The 22960-nt window shown below is 41.7% G+C and overlaps 1 protein-coding gene across 3 annotated transcripts in view; it reads left to right on the forward strand.

Moving 5' to 3' along the window:
• The first annotated feature begins 1628 nt into the window (after positions 1-1628).
• LOC136858075 (pleckstrin homology-like domain family B member 1) overlaps positions 1629-22960 on the forward strand; it is an 871560-nt gene continuing 850228 nt past the window's right edge. For all 3 annotated transcript variants that reach the window (XM_067137338.2, XM_067137337.2, XM_067137339.2), the window contains exon 1: positions 1629-1910. The gene's annotated coding sequence lies outside the window, so the exon portion shown is untranslated. The remainder of the gene's footprint in view (positions 1911-22960) is intronic.

Genomic DNA, 22960 nt, shown 5'->3' on the forward strand with positions numbered 1-22960 from the left:
ATCATTTCATAGCATCTATCAGTCATTAACAAATCACTTTGGGAGTGGCGACCCCATCGTAAAATGGCCTATATCCTGCATATCCCTGACCCGGTCAATGACTGGAAAACAGGTTGCAGGTCTTCATTTTCACCAGAGATCAGGATCCGAGCAAAAGACAGGAACCATTGACTCGGCAGAAGAGGTGGTGGTGGTGGTGGTGGTTACTGTTTTACGAGGAAGTACAACTGGGCCACCACCCTCTATTAACACTAATGAGAGATAAATATGGATGAGGTTCCACACTTCGAAAAATGAAGGTATCGGCCAAAGAAAGACAACGGCCACGAAGCGCTTGAAAATGGAAAACTCTAGACCTCGAATGCTCGAATATCGTCGGTGCCGGAAAAGAACAAGAGTTGACCAAGGGAGGTCGGATAGGATAGATGCAAGTGAGGAGCCCGTCACAAGTAAGTGGAAACAATGGCAGGACTCAACTAAGGGTCCTGTGGACTCCAACCCACGTTCCCAAGATAAGAGCCCATGGGCTCCTTTCAGTCCCCTCTTACGACGGGCAGGGGATACCGTGGATGTTATTCTGCCACCCCCACCCACAAGGGGAGACAAACTGGCGTGATAGCCGAGTAACATCGTCGTTGGCTTCTCACCAAGGTGGCCGCGGTTTGAATCCTGACTAATGTATGCGAGGTTTTGGAAATGAAAATTGACATTCCTGCGTCCTGGAATCCATGCAAAACCGGAGGTGCCGTTGCCATGATCGCGATATCAACAGCCACGTAAAACTACAATCTTACTTGTTTTGACTGGGCAAACCAATATCTTTAAACTTCACTCTCAGTCATCTTTCTTCTTCCTTTCCTACTGCTTTTCCCACACCTGTAGGGTCGCGGGTGTGAATTGAGTCGGGCATGTGGTTTTGGTCCCGTTTTACGGCCGGATGCCCTTCCTGACGCCAACCCTACTTGGAGCGATGTAATCACTATTCCGTATTTCTGTGGTGGTTGGTAGTGTTGTGTGTTGATTGAATAAGAAGAGGAGAGTGTTGGTACAAACACAAACACATAGTCCCCGAGACAGAAAAATGAATCACAAGAGATTAAGTCCCCGATACGGTCGGGAATCGAACAATCGAACAATAACTTATTTCAAGAAAGCGACCTTACATTTTATGTGGCTGTTAATGTCATGATAAGAAACCACGAGATCCAGGGTTTATTGTGATCTATAAACAACAGGACCACATTTTGCATTATCAGGCCACGTATTTTGCACGGATGCCTTAGTGAAAAGCTAACGATGCCAGCGACGTATCCTGCATATGCCCTGGTTATTATAATGGGAATGTACTCTTTTTTTCGTTTACCTTGTTCCTACTTCCATACTACATCATCCCCATTTCTCGCTTGCCCGGAGCACCTATGATTTGGACTCTGTTGTCTATTCATTCTGAGTGCGTCGCTTTCCATCGCAAAAAAGGGACAGTGCTAGTCTGGACGCATGAAAGTAAAAGAGGCGGTCGCCAGTTCACTTTACTAACGCACTGTAGCGTGTGGATGCTACAGTGCGCATGCGCAGGAATGTTTTGAGCGAGTTCTGAAGTGTGTTCGCTCGTCAGTCGAACGAAGGCCGCTGCCGGTGTAGGAGAGTAAAGTAGAATCCCGCTTTTCCCTTCGTCTAGATATCCCTTGTTTTGTACGTCCGTACTGTTGTTCGTTATTCCATGGCATCTCGTAATAAACTGTCTCGCTTTTAGTGCGTAGTGGAAGCCAATGCGAGATCCGTTCCGTCACGTGTGTGTTCGCAAGTGAGAGTGAAATAAAAGTGATAAGTTAACTAGTTCTTTTTTCAAAAGCAGTTCTCTTCAGTAAAGACAAGCATCCATTCGGTGGATAAACATCGTATCTCCTCCGGTAAGAAAAATGCTTTGCAGCCTTCTTTATGCATGATTAGTCATTTATTAGCTAGAAGTCGTGTAGACGTGCAGCTGGTCGGATGTAAACACAGTCCGCGTGGGAGGTGGGTGTGTTACCCGCCTCTGCTTGATGTCTTGGGTTCATGCACTGTCCTCATTTGTGCAGGAAGATTTTGCAACGGAGATGTCAGTTATTTAGTTTTATTTCAGAACAGGTTTGTTTCTATTAGAATGTCGTAGCTGTCGTTTACACAATCCGGCCCGTTATTTCAGAGGAGTTACTATTTTTTAATCTCCTTTACTATAATACCTCCGAAGTGTACCGTAATTCTTGTTTTAATAGCTATTCCTGAAGAAGATGATCTCCTCTGTCATGTATGGAATGTGTACGATATTGTGAAATGTCTGGTAATATGTCATTTTGTTGATATTTTTCCATTTAGATGCTGTGAAGATGGTGGCCATCAACCCAATTTACTTATCTCTCTCTTGGGGCTGAAGATCATGTTGTTTTGCCCCTTTACGTCCCTATAACTACTTTTACGGTTTTTCGGAAAAGCCGAGGTGTCAGAATTTTGTCCCACAGGAGTTCTATTACGTGCCGGTGAATCTACCGACACAAGGCTGACCTTATTTGAACACCTTCAAATATAACCGGACTGAACCAGGAACGAACCTACCAACTTGGACTCAGAAAGCGAGCGCTCTAACCGCGTGACCCGCGGATGTTTCACGATAAGCCGTGGGGGCTGTCTCGGGGTTTGAATCCCAAAGCTGGTTCTTGAAGAAGTATCTTACGGTATGTGAAGTTTTGGAGACCCATTTTTGACCATAGAAACAAAAATAAATCTGTTTTACCCACTACTGCGTAGACAGATATTCATAGGGCTGGGCGGAGTGGGCCCAGACGGTGGAGTACTGACGTTTTGAGGTTAAATTGGCGGGTTCGATCCCGGTGCAGCCTGCTCAAATACCTTAGCCTCGTGTCGTTAGATTTATCGGTACAGAATTCCAGGACCTCGGTGTCTCCGAAAACCATTAAAATAGTTTGTGATTCGTAAAACCAATATAATGATCATTATTACGGTATTAGATTATCCTAGAGTGTGTTCATCTAGGAGTATACAAAGCTAATGATCAAACGGGTGGTGTACGGGTAGCGTGCCTGTTTCTTACTCGAAGGCTCCAGGTTCAGTTGAGGGCTCAGCCATATGAGGCCAACTGAGGCGTTTTCGGATGCGAGAGGCAGTGGACCCGGTCAAGAAAGCCAGTCAATCGGTTGGGGATATCCTCGCGCTGACCCATTGATTGCAGTACCGGTATCTGCAGGTCGTCATGGCAGGCCAAGGCCATAATGTGCTTGTTGTGCCATGGGTTTGTTTTGATGATCAAAAGCAGCTGTAGATATTAAGAATGACTTTACATGATAGCTTCTCCTACAGCGGTTGTCATCTAGGGTGCAGAAACTGAAAATAAGATCGCCCTTGGAACTCGAACCCGAGTTCCCAGCCTGTTCTCCGACAGTCGACACTCGAGAGAATCGTATTCAGTTCTTCGATGTTGAATGCAGAAGACTGCTAAACATGGGCTGAATATGTATGGATAAAGAGATCTTATCTCATCGGCCATTACCTACAGTTTAGTATTGGTGGTGGTTTGATTTACAGGTACACTACGTACATTACGCCCAACAGTGCATGTCGTCGTCGTCGTCGTAGTAGTAGTAGTATTAGTGTGTAATCTATTACTTAGTGGTAAGGATAGGAGAGGATTCCCAGGATAGGTATAAGATGTCATTGCAGCATCTTCATTTCTTGCCTTGGTCAGGCCTGGGATATTTCATATCTCCGAACGATAGTGATTGACGATTGTTGTTTTAAGGGGCCCCCTGGTATTATTCGACAGGAGTAGGCTACGTGCCCTTACGGGATTTCATCCTCACCCTTCCTACTATCATATAATCACGTAATCATATAATCATATTATCATTAAATCCTCTGATGATGTTGACGTCAAGAAGGGCATCCGTTCATAAAATTTCGCTACGAAGTTTCACCTCACTTCATACCCAACCCACCGAGCTCGATAGCTGCAGTCGTTTAAGTGCGGCCAGTATCCAGTAATCGGGAGATAGTGGGTTCGAGCCCCACTGTCGGCAGCCCTGAAGATGGTTTTCCGTGGTTTCCCATTTTTACACCAGGCAAATGCCGGGGCTGTACCGTAATTAAGGCCACGGCCGCTTCCTTCCAATTCCCAGGCCTTTCCTATCCCATCGTCGCCATAAGACCTATCTGTGTCTGTGCGACGTAAAGCAAATAGCATACCCAACCCCGTAGAGAAACTGGACTAGGGTTGGGTACGCGCACCTTTTCTTGAGCCCTAGTTCCCATTCTGCACTATGGAGCTCAGGGCTCAAGAAGAGTTTCGCGTACTATACACTCCGCGATGTAGCCTACAATGGATAACATTCTTTTTAAATGTTTTAAGTATTTTGATCTGCCTTTAATTTGATTATTTAACAAGTAACTACAGGTAGGGAATCTGCCACCTGAGCGATTGCCCTAAATGCAGATTAGTAGTGATTGATTGATTGATTGATTGATTGATTGATTGATTGATTGATTGATTGATTGATTGATTGATTGATTGATTGATTGATTGATCCTCCGTGGCTCAGGCGGCAGCGCGTCGCCCTCTCACCGATGGGTTCCGTGGTTCAAATCCCGGTCACTCCATGTCAGATTCGTGCTGGACAAAGCGGAGGCGGGACATATTGTTCTCCGGGTACTCCGGTTTTCCCTGCTATCATTCATTCCAGCAACACTCCTCAGTATCGTTTCACCTGTCAGTCATTAATCATTGGCCCAGAGGAGTGCGACAGGCTTCGGAAACCGGCACAATTCCTATCCTCGCCGCTAGATAGGGGCTTCATTCATTCCATTCCTGACCCGGTCGAATGACTGAAAAAAAGGCTGTGGATTTTCAATAACTATACTTACTGTCAAAATTAGATAACAGTTGACTATTTAAATTATCTGAAGCAACAATGATAACTTCATATTAAAATATTGAGGTACAGTTGAACATCGATATCTCGAATCACGTTGGGAGCTAAATTTTATTTCGATTTCTCGAAATTTCGAGATATAGAGAATATCGTTTTTGAACATGTATAACACATAATTGAATCATATGCATCTAGGGCTTATACTGAATACACTGTTTTCAACAGTATTTTAAAATATACAAACTATTTGACGGCATCACTTTAATTATAAGCCTTACTGCAGTAACGTTTTAGAAGACAGAATACAGTACATACAGTAGTGAAACAAGAAACCTCCGTTAACACCTTTGGAAAAAAAAATCCATTAGACTCTTCTGTTTGTAACTGTTGACCTTTCCTCCCTTCACGCTGAAATTTCTCGTCAGTACCACGCAGCCGAGATTCATAAATGGAGGTTGTGATCCGCGACTTCGGGGGTTGCTTTCGTACGTGACCACTAATTAATTCACACCCGAGAAACAGCGACATTTCGCCAATTTTCCGCTCACTAGAGTTGTCCGCCTCTGTGGTGTAGTGGTTGGTGTGATTAACTGCCACCCGCGGAGGTCCGTTCAATTCCCGACTCTGCCACAAAATTTTAAAAAGTGGTACGTGGGCTGGAACGGGGTCCACTCAGCCTCGGGAGGTCAACTGAAAAGAGGTGGGTTCGATTTCTGGAAGTGGTTTTCCGTGGTATCCCACGTCTCCTCCAGGCAAATGCCGGGATAGTACCTAACTTAAGGCCACGGCCGCTTCCTTCCCTCCTCCTTGTCTATCCCTTCCAATCTTCCCATTCCCCCGCAAGGCCCCTGTTCAGCATAGCAGGTGAGGTACTGGTCATCCTCCCCAGTTGTATCCCCCGACCCAGAGTCTGAAGTTCCAGGACACTGCCCTTGAGGTGGTAGAGGTGGAATCCCTCGCTGAGTCCGAGGGAAAAACCAACCCTGGAGGGTAAACAGATAAAGAAGAAGAAGTTTAAGTTTCTCGGTTCCCGTCATATTAGCTCCCAGCACCACTATAACCCTCTCTTTACTTGTTAAGTCTTCCTCATAAATCACAAATGCCGCATTGCACAGTTAATGTTGCACAAAATTCGAGTTACAGAGTAGTTTTTGCTTCAAGGGAGGAAATGTTTGCTTCGAGAAATTCGTTGTAACCGAATTTCGAGTAATAATAGAGATATAAATACACGTGAAGAATAGGGCAAACGGCCGTCAAATTGAATTTACTTCGAGATACTGAAAATTCGAGTAATGGAGGTGTTTAAAACAATTTTACTGTCTCATATCTTCACCGTAGCCATAGTAAAATGAATACACGAATATTTTTGTACATTTCATGCATTAAAACTATTGCATATTTTATGAAAATTACATATTTCATTACACATTTCACCGATATTTACTACATGTTTATGTACATATTTTGCATGTTGATATTGCTTATAAATCTGGGCCCTAACTTACAGTGATTACAAAAGTTCATTGCATCTAAGTAAAACGAACTCAGGTGTAGTAACCATTCAGGACCATGATATGTGCAACCAATCTTGAAGAATGCGTATTTCATTCGCCATGCTATGAAATATGAATGACTCACCACACCGAAGGTGTTTTTTTTATTTAGATGTTTTGTAATGAAAACCTACAACCTGTTTTCCAGTCAGTGACCACGTGAGGGATGAAATGAATGAAGCCTCCATCTAGCGGCGAGGATAGGAATTGTGCCGGCTGCCGAAGCCTGTCTCACTCCTCTGGGGAATGATTAATGACTGACAGATGAAATGAAATGATAGTGGAGTGTGTTGCTGGAATGAAAGATGACAGAGAAAACCGGAGTACCCGGAGAAAAACCTGTCCCGCCTCCGCTTTGTCCAGCACAGAACTTGCGGTGAGAGGCCAACGCCCTGCTGCCTCATCCACGGAGGCACCATAACTTTTGTAATCAGTTCAGTAATTCGCTGCTCATGTTACAAGTTAAAAGTCTGATTTTATTATTTTGTGAAATCTGACGATGACCATTTTTTGAAATGTAACTCATATCTCTCATACATAGGGACCTGCATTTTTTTGTGGAAGTCTTGGTTAGTTTTGAAGAATTTCGCGTTAGTTTTTTTAGAATTTCGCGTTATTTTTAATCATGTTATCATATTTTGGGATATCAAAGGTACTTTTTCCATGTAAATAAATTATTGAAGAACAATACGTAGTTTTATTTGAAGACACGCACACATTTTTATCATTCCATTGTCACCGAAGAAGGCATAATATAAAATAAAAATACATTTTTTTCCTAGCTGTCAAAGGAGAACACTGTCACTTTCCTGTTGCAACGGAAGTCGCTCAAAACTCCTGAGTAGCAAGAAGAGAAACGTTCACAGTCAACATTAGCACATGGTTACCACACTGATTGGAGAGTTCTGCTACTAAACTTAGGATGACTGTCAAGTGAACTAATCAGAAATTTCACAATATTTATTTTTCCATCCCACAGTTTAATTGGTTTGTTCTTGAAGTTCACTGTACCCTTTTGTGATCACTGAATCATTCTCATTTTTAAAGAATGGAATAGACTTCACTTTTTCCACAAGTTCTGAATCGACATTTCTGTTAATGATGAATACTGAATTAAACACTTATGCATTTCAAATTTATAAAGTTGACTTTTCGCGTTATTGTCTCATTTCGTTTTATTTCGCGAAATTAATCTGTCCACTTTTCGAATTGTTAACAACGTTATGTAGCCTATAATTAACTGTTTCCCAAGCATTTCAAGGAATATTTTTAAAAGTCGGTGTTATCGCAACGGCGAAAAACGCAGGTCCCTACGCCATACATCATCTTTCTACTAAAGAGGCAGATGCTTTTCGCACCATCCTAAGTTAAACGTTTCATCGTTCTCCTGTGGACAAGCAGGTAATATTGCGCCTGCAAACTAGATGTGTGGTAGTACTGTGGTGGTATGCTCAGTCAACTCAAGTCCTACAAAGGGCACTACGAAAGTTTTGCAATACGCAAAAACGGTTGGCTGGACACCCATGTTATGGTGAGGGATGAAAAGAGGGGTGAAAACTGGTCTAGAAGACAGCAAGGCATGACCTTCATACTAGTTGTTACCAAGCAGTGGGATTGAAAACAAATTAAGATGTCAGTGTGGTCTAAAGGTGAATATCGCGCAATTATCCGCTACAATTTTGCTCGTGGATAAACTGTTGACCAGTGCCTGGAGGAAATGACTCCTGTCCTGGGGAAAGACTGTCCACATCGGACAACAATTTTCCGCTGGTACAAGAGTTCCAGAGGGGAAATTTTGGGGTTGAAGACGATCCTCGTTCTGGGCGATCGTCTGAATCGGTGACTGACGAGAACATTGAGGCTGTGAGGAAAACGTTGCAGCAAGAGAGGCGGTTGACATATCGGCAGGTAGAAGAGACCCTCCACATTCCTGCACCGGCTATTCATTCAATTCTACACGATCATCTTCATGTTAGAAAGGTTTGTTCCCTTTGGATGCCTCGTTCACTTTCAGAAGAACAAAGGGCACATCGAGTGAAATGATGCCGAGAAATGCTAAAACATTTTGAAAATGGGACTTAGCGTAACGTCAATAGTATCGTTACAGGTGACGAAAGTTGGCTTTATCATTACGATGCCCCAACAAAATCCCAGAACAAGGTGTGGCTGTTTGAACATGAGGGTACTCCTGTGACTGTGCGAAAGTCAAGGTCATTGAAGAAAAGGATGATTGCAGAATTCTTCACTAAATGGGGCATCCTGACTCGGGTTGTGCTAGAAACACAAAAGACAGTTACTACGAAGTGGTACAGTAAGACTTGTCTGCCTCAGGTCATCCAGGCTCTCAAGCAGCTCTATCCAAGGTCGCGGCTCAACACTTGGCTCTTGCATCACGACAATGCTCCAGCACTTCGTGCTAATGTAACAGTGGATTTTCTTGCCAGATCAGGGTTGACCGTGCTTGATCACCCTCCATACAGTCCTGATCTTGCCCCATGTGACTTCGCACTCTTCCCAGAAGTGAAGATAAAGCTGAAAGGGTGGCGTTTTGCATCCGACGAGGAGCTTCTGGCAGCATAGGATCAAGAGTGTTAAAATGTAACCGAAGAAAAGAGGTAGAGTTGGTTCAGTGACTGGTTTCGACGTGTGGAGTAGTAGTGTGATGGAAATTATTTTGAAAAAGTCTAAAGCGTTCACTCACATTGCAGAACTTTCCTAGTGCCCTTTGTAAGTGGTCTCTTTGATGTTATGTATGGTGTATAAAAGCCGCTTACATTACCCTCCAGGTTCAGGACTGGAACCATGATGGAGAAGGGGAAAGAGGGGAAGTGCTCACTTGCGGAAGGATATTTTCCTTAATTCTTCAGTTGACTACCGGTATAACATCAAGAGAGGACTTGAGTTGACGCCGACTATAGTAGTGGTGATAATGGTGGTGATCACTGTTTTAAGAGGAAGTACCACAGGACAACTGTTCAGTCTTAAACCAGGAGAGAGAAAAGAAGTCAGTTTTTTCGAAGAATGAAGTTTTCCGCAAAAGAAAATCAAGGCCAATGAAGGATGTGAAAATGAAAGACTCTCTAAGCTTTGCAAACCTAATGAAGTCGGGGTCGAAAAAGAACAATAATTGACCAAGCGAGGTCGTATAGAAATGATGAAAGAGAGGAGACTGGCGTAAGTAAGTGAAAAACACACACACACACACACACACACAAAAATACAAATCACCTAGGATCCCGTGGTTGCCAATCCACTCTCGCAAGTTGAGAGACCCTGATGTCCCCTTGTAGTCGCCTGAGATTCACGGGATACCGTGGATGTATTATATCGCTACCACCAACAGGGCGAAGAGAGCAGAATACCGTCCATTGCCAAGCTCCTATTGGGATAGGTCCCTCGTGAGTGTTAGCCACCCTGTATCAATCAATCAATCAATCAATCAATCAATCAATCAATCAATCAATCAATCAATCAATCAATCAATCAATCAATCAATCAATCAATCATCGTTGATGTGCATTTAGGGCTGTCGCACAGGTGGCAGATTCCCTATCAGTTGTTTATCTAGTATTTTCTTAAATGCAAAGAACTTTGAAATTTATTGAATATTTCCCTTCATAAACTATTCCAATCCCTAATACCTCTCCCTATAAATGAGTATCCTCCCCCCCTCCCCCAGTTTGCCTTCTTGAATTCCAACTGTATCTACATAACATCTCTCCTGCCTTTATAAGCTCACCGTAAGTGGAAGGGACCAGAGGAGAAATTGCTAGGAGTGGATGAGGTTTTCGTACCAACTGAATGAAACGAGTCCTATTGGAAGGAAAACAGCCTCCTCGTCTGTGAATGACATGCGGCTTATTTGGAAATCTCTTTATCCCTCCACAAAAGTGTCTTATGGGCAGTTTCAAATAATAACAGTTTGTGTTGTGAAAGACTATGTTCCAGTTGCGACTCAGTGATGCGCAAAACAGTAATTTATCATGAACCGTTTAGAGTGGCAGGACAGACGCTTTCTTATGTAGTAACTATAAACTTTTATGAATTTTCTATACAAACTTGAATAATCCTACCATAGTTGTAATTGATTGCTTTATGTTCTTAACACAAAGAACTCGTTCTGCAAGAACACTCTCCATTGTTCATGCTTTTCGCCTTAAAAATATGTCGAGTTGCACAGGAATTTGTGGAGCCTGGCTAATCAGCGGTGTGGGGTAAGGACAGCAGAGATGCAGATAGCGAAACACACCACAGTTGTTGATGATTCTGTTACTTCTGCTACTGATGTTTCATTAAAGAGTCTTGGGACATCTTGATTAATAAGCTCATTTTGTTCGGTGTGCTGAACCCTCCTGATTAGCTGCATTGACAGAGTGTCTCTACTGTTGCGTGTAATTGCAGTTCGCTTCAGTTTACAGTTGAAAATAATATGCCGGGCTGAGTGGCTCAGGCGGTTGAGGCGCTGGCCTTCTGACCCCAACTTGGCAAGTTTGGTACTGGCTCAGTTCGGTGATATTTGAATGTGCTCAAATACGTCAGCCTGGTGTCGGTAGATTTACTGGCACGTGAAAGAACTCCTGCGGGACAAAGTTCCGGCACCTCGGCGTCTCCCAAAACCGTCAAAGTAGTTAATGGGACGTATAAACAATAGCATTATTTTTAAAATGATATGATGGGTACCATTGAGACATTCACTTGGAGCTGAGGAGGATAAACGACAGGAAACCACTTCTAGAATGCCGAAGGGTGGGATTGCGTCACCTGAGGCTGAGTGCACTCCGTTTCACTCCCTGAAACCTTTAATTGGAAGCATAGCCGGAAATCGAACCCGGGTCGACCGAGCGACTCTAGTAATCCCTAGACCACGACGATAGACATCACGTCCTTGCCGGTGAAAAACCGAAGTGACTCCGAGGGTGAAAGCGGGATGTTGATGCCAAATGGAAGGTCTACTTCCAATACACAATTAAGCAAAAGCTCTTTCTTTATGTCTGTGAATTTTTAAGATGTGAAGTATGAAATCGAAATCTCCCATAAGTCAGCAGATGTTTCAGCCACTCTGAAAGCTCCTATGTGAATTATATCTGAATATGCGTGCACTTAGGAGTTGTTACGCAGTATTAACAGAGTTTAAACTTACGCCAAAACCTCTTATGTATGCCTGTTCTAAAACAGAATTACAAAACGGCCTGTATCGTCTCCTGTACATTCACTTTCAGACTCGAAAGAGGATATTTTTTTTTCTGGCAACAACATAAATTCAGCTGTTATCAAAGTCATTCCCATAAATTAGTAACTCACTAGAACTCCAGCAGTTAATGGCACCATTATTCCTATGTTAAGTGAAAAGGACAGTGTTAACAGTGAAGGAAAATCACACAATTCTTCGTAATGACAAAATGGAACTAGTCAATGGGAAGGTGTGTTAAAAGGGGAATGCATAACGACAGTTACGATAAAGACGTACAATTATCCATCGAAAGCAAAGCTAAGCAAAGTCATCTCCGAGTAGACCACGGAGGCTTTTAAGAGGAGTGGACGGTAAAGGGTTACATTATCTCTAACCTCGGAACTAAATAGCATTGCGTAGTTAGCTCTATGTTCGGGCGCCTTTGTCCACAGAAATTAAACCTGGTACTCATTTTCAGTGTAGGCTGAGTGAACCTCAGGACCATGTGGCGCTCTAGAAGTGTAAATCTCGTTTATAAATGTTGCGATTTCTCGACGGGGAATTGAACCCACTAAATCAGTGAAACTATAATTACAAAAGTTGTCTCCAATTTCCAGAAAGGTGGCTGATAGAGAGAGAGAGAGAGAGAGAGAGAGAGAGAGAGAGAGAGAGAGAGATATAGCCGGCACCAATAACAATTTCGGACAGTTATGATGTGGTGAGGGTCGAGAGAAATAGCGGAACCAAGAAGGGACGCAACCTACCTGCCTGGAAGATCTACCGCCTCATAAGGTAAGCAGCCTTCCGTGATACCTTGTCCAGTGCAACTCGACCACCGTCTTGACCTTGATAGGAATAGTGAAGTTCCAGAGAATTCGAAAATGTAAACCGAGCGTGCTGCAGCGATTTTACTGCCATTCATCGAGGAGTACAAGGATTAGGCTAGTTCATTCGGGGACTGGAAAAGATCCAAAGGAAAGCAGATTGCCAGCTTCTTTGATTTCCGACAAATGATTAGTGTTACGAAAATGTTGCAAACTTGGGACTGGGAAGACTTGGGAGTAAGGAGACGAACAGTAAGCGGAATGTTCCAAACTGTCAGTGGAGAGATGTATTGGAATGACATTAGTTGACGAATAAGTTCGAGTGGAGTTTATAAAGGCGGGAAAGATCATGATATGAAGATAACGTTGGTATATTTCAAGAAAAGACTATGTGAACAAACGATCGGGAATCTGCAAGCGGTGATTGATTGATTGATTGATCGATTGATTGATTGATTGATTGATTGATTGATTGATTGATTGATTGATTGATTGATTGATTGATTGATTGATTGATTGATTGATTGATTGATTGATTGATTGATCCTTTCCCTAGCTTAGCGTTGCTAGCTTCTGTCCGGAGAGGTCCTGAGTTCGATTTCCACTTCTGCTTCCAATTTAACCTATTAACGCCCATCTCATGATTAATCATATGCATGAAAATATTGTTTAAATTCTTATTCATCAAGACAGATTTCATTTGGTAGATTAGTAATGCAAGGTAACCTGTTGTGTTAGGCCTTCATATTTGGTGTTTTATCCTTTCCCTGGCAAAGGGCGTCTGAATTCCCGGTAAAATAAAAAAATTGCCCCATTCCGGGTTATTATTTTGTTTATAAATCTATTGAATAAATAATGATAATAATAATAAATTTATTTGTTGACGTCCCTTCCATTGCTGTCTTAATTTCGTCCCTTAGGGGTTCTTTACACATGCCGGATGCTAACGACACGAACCTCTTACATTCAAACCCTTAGATACTACCGTCCTCAGCCGGGATCGAACCCAATGTCATGAGAGCAGAAGGATGGTGACCAATCAACTGCACCGCCGAAAATGCCTATTTTATTAATTCCTTGATGTCACAGTAAATTTCAATTTTACCAGAAATATTAAATCAGTTAGATGTATTGGATACTGATATAGCCTACATGTTGAACATTGTCAGTTTAATTTTAATTAGTTTAATTTCCCAGCAGAAGTTAACAGTATATTACGAATATTGAGTTTGTCTCTTTAATATTTGTAATTTTCATTTGTATTTAAGACGTAGTCCGATAACCCTATATACATTTTATAAATTAATAGCTCATTTCTACTCAACAATTAAATTGATTCTGGTAGTGGTATAATATTCACACGGTAGGCCTAAGATGCAACCATGACGAATAGAATACCATTCGTCATGATGAAACTATAGAGACCGGAATAAACAAATGAACCATTGTCCTCCAGGACCGATAAAGGCATGACTGTGGCTCTTGGTATGCAACATCAGCATCAGATAATGTAGCAAGACAACTTTTTCCATTGGTTTCTTTCTAGTTTGATAAGTTCTGAAGATTTGTCTCCGTCTCTGGTTGATGAGGCAACCCCAGCTGCATGTCTACTGGGATAAATATCATGACCGCACCAAAGCAGATTTCGGCAACAGCAATATATAATTGCTAATGATTAATCAGATTAAAGTAATTACTGTTCTGTTTCAGTACCACGAACTACAGTACTTGAAGTTATTAACCAAGTAGTCGTAAGGCATGGTCGTGGCTTACGACGCTGTGAACTGTCTGTCTGCCCTTACCTGTGATAAGTGGAAAGTAATGATAATCCTCCTCCTTCATTATCTTGACCTTTATGCCAATTACTTATGGTTGGCACTGCATGTGGATTTGGCATCATTTTACGGCCGGATGCCCTTTCTGACGCTAGGCCTATATGGCGTGTTTCTGTTGTGGTTGGTGGTGTGTCTACGAAAATATGTGTTCGAGCAAGATAACCAAACAAGGCTAAAATACCCACCACGACCGGGAATCGAACCGAAGATCCTCTCACCGAAGACCACTACACTAACAAATCAGTCAAGGAGTCGAGCAAAGTAATGGCTGTAACTATTTTAATTAAAAAATAGGTTAATTATTCTAGGGATTCTTTAACGAGAAATGAAAGAGATGTAGGCTTAAATGACTGGGCGAGTTGCCCGTGCGGTTAGGGGCGCGCAGCTGTGAGCTTGCATCCGGGAGATAGTGGGTTCGAATCCCACTGTCGGCAGCCCTGAAGATGGTTTTCCGTGGTTTCCCATTTTCACACCAGGCAAATGCTGAGGCTGTACCTTAAGGCCACGGCCGCTTCCTTCCCACTCCTAACCCTTCCCTATCCCATCGTTGCCATAAAACTTATCTGTGTTGGTGCGACGTAAAGCCACTAGCAAAAACGTAGGCTTAAATGAAATAAAACATCATATTTAAGAGATACTGAATCAAGATGTGCTTACCTTCGTGTTCTACAGTAAAATGTCCCCAAAAATGCATATTTCTGTTTAATTATTTTTAAATCAAGCCATTAATAAAGTTAAAAATATCGTGTGTAAGAGACGTCAGTATGTCGAATTTTAGTCTGGATTTCGTCCCGAATCTTGAACCGTTTCAGTAAATTTATTGACATGGGGCACTGCCATTGAAAGCCTTTCTAATGCTCACCGACTGCATGAGGGCTGATAATAATCCCGTAGTCTGACCTCTTGAAACCACAGTACCATTTTGTTTAGTTTGTATTTGCTATCGTACTTCACAACATTGTCCTCTGCTTTTTCAAAACATGCTGTGAACTTGCATTCGGGAGGTAGTGGGTTCGAACCCCACTGTCGGCAGATGGTTTTCTTCCCATTTTCACACCAGGCAAATGCTGAGGCTGTTCCTTAATTAAGGCCACGGTCGCTTCCTTTCTCACTCGTAGCCCTTTCATATCCCATCGTCGCCATAAGACCTATCTGTGTTGGTGCGACATAAAGCAACTTATTAGAAACAATTCCGAACATAATATTTTTTATGCATCCCGTTCTTGTTTCAGTAGAGGTAGTGCGAATAAATTACACATAAACTTATTCGAATCTTTTCGTTAGAGATGTGTACTGACTCCTCCTTACAAGTGTACTTGAACCATTCTTTTATAACGCCTGTTAAACTCAGACTATTGAAAAGGCCAGCTTGAAGACTTTCACGACTCTTGATATCGAGATCTTAGCCACGGGACTTCCAGTTTTACTTGCAATTCCGACCACAGGAACATGACTTTTCATGTAATTGCTGAGATTTGAACCGCAGCCGCCTGGGCGAGAAGCACTGACGATTGCACTCGCCTATCACGCTCCGTCATAAGGTACGTGACCTACAGTTTTACTAGGATTTGAACCACTGGGGTGTGAGTTTCCATTTCGATATTATGTACTTGAACCTACGATCTCCGTGAGACGTCACTGTGCTATCGCATTTTCTTATATTATTATTATTATTATTATTATTATTATTATTATTATTATTATTATTATTATTATTATTATTATCATCATCGCAGTTTCGTGGCTCACAGAGAAATAGGAAGCGCCTGGATTGAATGGCTGGACAGGGGATCACTTGGAGCAGATCTTTACTTTAATAAAATTTGGAAATTTTATTTCTTTCCTTTCTTAAAACTCAGAAGAGAGATTTAATGTCATAACAAGAAACAGTCGAAATATAACTTGGGGATTGTTTATATTAACAACGAGCTCGTCAGCTCCAACAATGCATTGGACTTGTAAGTCCTTAATCAGGTACAAGGGTGTGCCCGTTCGCATCTCGTAGACCATTTACAAAATGGCGGCGTAGGAAGGTATGGCCCATGCGATCTATTAAGGCAATGAACTTCTCATTAATACGGTATATAGGAGACCATGCACGTCACGGAACGGACTGATTTGGAAGACACCGCAGGATAGTAGAGGCTCAGTTGGATTGTTTTATAAAAAAATATAGCAGCGGACTAATTGTTAAAAAATATACTCTAAAAATTTCAACGGCAAAAGAAAGACGCAAGTACAAGCTAAGCTTTACATCTGAAGATTATCCTAAACTTCTGAAGAAGATATTGACTATTTTACGATCGACGATCAAATCTGACAAAATAATTCACCGGCGTACATTATAAAAGAGACGAGATATTATAAAAATAAGTAAATCGCGGTGAGATACATCTGACTTGGATCCGGTGAGCAACCACTCTGCGATTGGCGAAGAAGGACTCACTATATCGGAGGACCGATAATTTCGTATGGGAAGAAAGTTACCCCTGTTGTTATAAATTAATATATATATACGGAGAACTTATCCCAACTGAAGAAAATTTCGTCATTAAGAATAAGCAGTAGAACAATGGAATATATCATGACTGATTGCTCCGCAAAAGGAATTTTCTACGCTGTCTGCAGATTTGGAATGATGACTGCTTGCTAAATCTACTGAACTGGGGATAGGCACCGGCCAGCCAGATGACCAGCCGATGAGGAATGGACCGGCCAGCCAGATGACCAGCCGATGAGGAATGGACCGGCCAGCCAGATGACCAGCCGATGAGGAATGGGCCAGCCAGCCATATGACCAGTCGATGACCGGGAAGACGTTGTCCAACCGGAGATCCAGATCCTAACAAAGGGTCTAACCACAACCAAGGAATGGAGTGACAACCAGACCAAAATAACATCTGACGAGCTAAGTCTTTACATTTTTTTAGTAGAGTAGTTTCTTGCAATCTACACCCTCACTCTAACTTCGGCATGTGCGGATTAATTGGTGATATTTATGAAATAATTAAGAACGTGTGTGAATCATAAAGTGAAGTGTGAGATATTTAAGGCTATAAGATAAGATGGCAGTGTAGAATTAGAATTCTATTATATCATATACATGCTACCGCACTTGCATACATACAGTAGAAACTAGCATGAGTAAATGAAAGAAGTGTTACTTGTGAAGATCTAATAGCAATGAGTCTATACAACTAGTGAAACTTCGATTAATCTCGTATTACTTGTACAATGATTACGTCACGAATTTACCTGCGCGATACAGATGAATATAGTTAAGTTACGTATTCCTTTCTTTATAGAAAGAGGGCATTGAACTCCAACTGCTGTTAAAAGATAAGAGGTTATTAAAATGCGTTTATAATAAGGCAATTCTAAAATGTTTGGCATATAGCTTTAAGAGCAATCGGCGATATGCGTACGGCAATAAGTATGCCAGTGGAATGATAATGTATATTGGAATAGTGTTAAAATATGGTTATTTCTCGAAGTATATTAAGGAATATTTGAAATGAAGATGTTTGTTTATGTTCTGCGGTATGAGAAAGAATTGTAATTCGCCGAGGAAACGTTGCGTTAGATTAACATGAGGTGAGTTTCTGTGTCATATGGAAAGAGTATGTCAAAAGAGTGAACATCGCGCAGATGACCCATTTTAAGGTAAGATTGACATGTATTATGGTAGAATTGTGAATCGTGACAGTTTTTGTCTGACATTGGTAAATGGTATGTAGCGAATACAAGAGAGTTCTTTAACATACGGTTTAACTAGGCTCATGACTAAGTACACATGTGATATTCTTTGGTGCGGTGACATTTCAATATAATACGTATTAATTTCATTCTGTACTGACCATACGAGTTGAGTAGCTCGTACACATGAGAGATATTGAGTAATAGGAGATAGCTAAAGCACATTGAGCCGTTGGTGGAGGAGTGTGTGGATCGGAAACTACCTAAACAGTTAGATAGATGTTCATTTCTTTTCACGCAGATATGATTTGAGTTGAAGTGTTTAAAATATAAAGAATAGGAAAATGGTTAGTTAGGAGCCATATGTCGTAGGCTCTAGGGCTCTTAGCCCATAAGTTGTTATTTATGCGTATTCAAGATGAAGGACCAAATAATCAGAGTTCAGATTTATGAATGGAAAATTTGGAGAGCAGTTTTACGATTTCATACTCACGCAAGAGTTTGTTTGGGAGATACATACGCAAAGATATGGTCAGATTTACATTCGCAATCTGACTTTATCCCATTTAATTTTTATTATGTTTCAATTTAGCAAACCATCCATTTTTATCACAGTGAATTGACTTAAATGTGGTGAGAATAATTAATATAATTATCGTGACAGTATTCACATCGAGTATTTATATGGAGACCGTGATTGCTCAGTGATCTCTTAAATATAATTAGAGTAAATCAAATACACTTCGGAACATGGCTACGAATATAGAAGTAAATAACTAATATGAACTTGAACATTGAATGAGAATGAGTGTAAATAATTTAAAATCTTAATTATTTTACTTTATTTGAGCCAGCGCTGACTCTAATCCTTTATACATAAATGTTATTAAGATAATACTACCCAGAATTCACATTTAACTTTACATTGAACATGATTTATTCCAATAAATTTTCTTATACTATTCTTTTAGAAAGTGTCTGTGTTATGAATTCCTTTTGGGTAACAGCTAGTTTGTAAGTTAGCTAATAAGTTTAGTAGATATAAGTAACTGAAGAATTTGACAAAAGAGAGAGATTCTTTTTGAGGTTTTCGGCCGCAGGTCTTTACTTGAGTGAATAGGTTCCCCCATGATGCGTGTCTCAGCAGACCGAGTCTCTTCCGAAACCACGTTAAAAACAAACACATATAAAATCTCAGATTTTATGAGCGGTAGATAGAATACCCTGAGAAGAAACCGAGTTACCGGGAGAACATTGCACTGACCGCTCGACTACCGGGTGCAAGGGTTAATTGATAAAAACTCCCAGTCGTTAATCTACAGAAGAACGAGCATAATTGCCCCTAACAGCTACAATATTATAAAAAAGCATAGTTGCTCCGAACAGGTAGAATATTATAGAAGTCTCAGCTCCAAGAGACAATAGAGGCTTACCTCAAACAAGTAATCAGTTGCTATTTACAAGCTAAATTACACTCGGTAACCCCTAGGGTGACCCCACTTCGTAGTGTTCATACACCAGTTGCCCCATGATGGGTTTATCTGTTACAAAGTTTCACAATCAGTATTAAGTACCGTTCCTTAAGGGAACCTAAACGTAGATACGGTTACCCGAAAAACCATATAGAATACACAGGTGTATAATTATCCATACTACAAGGCCTTAAGAATAAACACAAAACAGGCCACTAACAAAAGGCAATGAGGCGAAACACCAGTACTCCTTAATGAACATTCGGGAAGAGACGAGGACCTAAGTGGGGTTAAGGTCCAATGGCACATAGGTTAATCCCATACTAAAAAGGGTAACTAACGGGGGAAATTTTAAAAGGCCGAGACGAGATTTTTGGAATTTAGAGGTTGAAAACTTTATAGTCACCCAGCTCAAAAGTAGAAGAGGAGAGATCCGAGGGTCACCATTCGTGCTCCTTTATATTAAATATTTTCTCAGCAGGGAATACAAATACGAGTCCGAAGACTGCGCAGAAGGTCCTACATTTCAGCCCAAAAAAGAAAGATTACAAATTAGATATTAAGAAAACTGCTGAACCTTCCCCTCCGGCGCAGTCACATGTTTAGGTAAATTCTGCCATTACCTTTTAGGGCTGGATCTTCTTCAAGCCGGCTGCGCCCTGCCTCCTTCCCTCTCTAACCTCCGTCAGGTCGCATTCTCAGTAACCGGAGCAAATCAGACAAGACGGCCCCAAGGCGCTGTCCTTAAATAGCTTCGCAGGGGAAAGTTCCAGGTTAAATTAAAATACAAAGCACTGATAGGCTAATTTTCCAAACACACCCCCGGTTTTGATTGGCTAAAAAAGTTATTTACAGGCATGTAATTGGCAGATTAAATTACAGGAGGAACCAGGCGAAGTGTTGACAACTTCGGTACATACAAAAAAAAAAAATCATCGGAAAAAAAGTTTACCACCTACAACAACTAAAATATCTTCAGCAATTAATTTGTGTTTAGTCCACTAGAGGTCGCTAGAAAATAGATGGCAGAGCCATTTAACCATCGAAGAAGAAAGTTTTTAAAAGTTCGTGTTCGCTGACATAGATGGCCATAGAGAAGGCACGCAGTTTAAATAGCCGGGAACGGTGTAGCCCTGGTATTATTATTATTATTATTATTATTATTATTATTATTATTATTATTATTATTATTATTATTATTATTATTGTGTCCGGTCAAACTAAGAATTTCTAGCAATGAGCAGCTGAGATGGCCTTGTCAGTTACTTGAAGGGTGTCTTCCATTGTGCATGGATGATCGAGTTGGGGCAGATCAGCGGGTGGACAGCGCCGCACTCACACAGGATAGCTGTATCTGGTGCTAGTAAGCCCCACTTCTGTAGGCTGGACTTGCTCCGTGGCACTCCCACTCTTTTGTGATTTAATGATCTCCACTCTGTATTGAGCAAATCATCACCAGGAATCAAGTCTTTTTTTCAGTGGGATGGGATTAGCCAGCTCGCTTCCGCGCTTGATGATGCGTTTTGCTTCCGATGATCCTTCCAGGATCCGTGTTCGACTTGAGCTGTCGTACCGCAGGCTGGTGTCCGTGCAGGGGTGGTGGGAATCTGTCTCCTGCTTCGTCCTCTCCATATCTGCAACATTGTCCCGTCGGATGTGAGGTGGGACTATCCCGATCAGTGATTCGTTTCTGTACAGTTTCTGATTACAGCATCCATTCACGATCACCGCAGTTTCATTATCATCAGCAACATGTACCTGCTTCACATTATCAGAGGTGTTCAATACCGGTACTGCGTACTTGAATCAGATATGTATAGTGCCAGGGCTGATTATCCCAGGGTGTGTGGGTCGGCTTCCCAGCCTTTGCATTGATGGCACAGTGCTCCTTGATTGTCAGAGCAAGATGTAGCGTGACGCCCAGGCATTTCGGCATCTGAAGTCTTGGAGTAGGTCACCTCCCCTCGTGAAATCCAGCTGTATCTACGCTTCCCTGTTAGAGGTTTGAGTTGAGATGGTTGGTATCATGGTAAAGAGAGGGAGCACGTCCTTAGTCTCGGAGAGATTATCTTTTGCCTCTGCAGAATTGCAGCCGTGGGCGCCAACTGCTGTGTCGTCAGCTTAAATGAACTGAACGGTGTGGTGGCATTTGGCGTTGGCTGATCATTGGTGTAGGTGTTAGATAAGGCTGGTGGTAGCAACCTCGACAAATGGATCAGAGTTCTTGGTAGCGGTTCATCAACGACTTAACTTCATCTGACATTCCTGAAATGTACTCAGTTTTGCATCCTCGTGGTATAGTTCTCCTAGAGACTTACTTGACAATTCCTACGATCATCAAAAATGGATCCACCTTTTCAATACAATACAACAGGTGGATCCATAAATATTATTATAACATTTTTGATATACGTCATCTTCAATACGGAACCAAAATGAGAATAGCTAGTTGTAATTCCAACGATGTCGTACATCTCGGGCTGTGGAGGGGTCTTAACTATCTTGGCGTCATGTTTCTCGCAGAAATTCTTCCATTAGGCCTTTTTGAAGTTAAATCTCCTCTTAAACTATATTTGCTCTGGCTTCACGATGGCGCTGACGTTGCAGATGATGGGCCTGGGCTGACAAATGAGTGTTGTTACGGTAGGCATATTATTATTATTATTATTATTATTATTATTATTATTATTATTATTATTATTATTATTATTACATAATGCGTTGGCCTACCTGTTTCGATGATGGGATCATGTGAAGAAAATGATTGTTACGAAGACAACAATTGATGTTGGCAGCTAAGTGCGGCCAGTATCCAGTAATCGGGAGATAGTGGGTTCGAGCCCCCACTGTCGGCAGCCCCGAAGATGGTTTTCCGTGGTTTCCCATTTTCACACCAGGCAAATGCCGGGGCTGTACCTTAATTAAGGCCACGGTCACTTCCTTCCACTTCCTAGGCCTTTCCTGTCCCATCGTCGCCATAGGACCTATCTGTGTCGGTGCGACGTAAAGTAAATAGCAATAAACATTACCATCCTTTGTCCCATCCTCAACGTTGATTTCTTGTACCCCATGACAAACCCACCAGAAAGGAGACGGCGTATAAGACCCCAGTTAGAGTATGGCTCCAGTGTATGGGCCCTCGCCTAGACTACTAGATACCAGAACTGGAAAAAATTCAAAGGAAAGCAGCACGGTTTGTTCTGAGTGATTTCCGACAAAGGATTAGTGTTACGAGAATGTTGCAAACTTTGGACTAAGGAGACTTGGGAAAATGAGAAGAGATGCTTGACTATGTGGTATGTTCCGATCTGTCAGTGGAGAGTTGGCGTGGAATGACATAAATAGAAGAATAAGCTTGAGTGGAGCTTTTAAAAGTAGGACAGATCAGAATGTGAAGATAAAGTTCAAATTCAAGAGGACAAACTGGAGGAAATATTTATTTATAGCACGAGGAGTAAGGGTTTGGAATAAATTATCAAGGGAAATGTTCG

This window comes from Anabrus simplex, chromosome 1 (genome assembly GCF_040414725.1).
Source record: "Anabrus simplex isolate iqAnaSimp1 chromosome 1, ASM4041472v1, whole genome shotgun sequence".
Classification (NCBI taxonomy): Eukaryota; Metazoa; Arthropoda; class Insecta; order Orthoptera; family Tettigoniidae; genus Anabrus; species Anabrus simplex.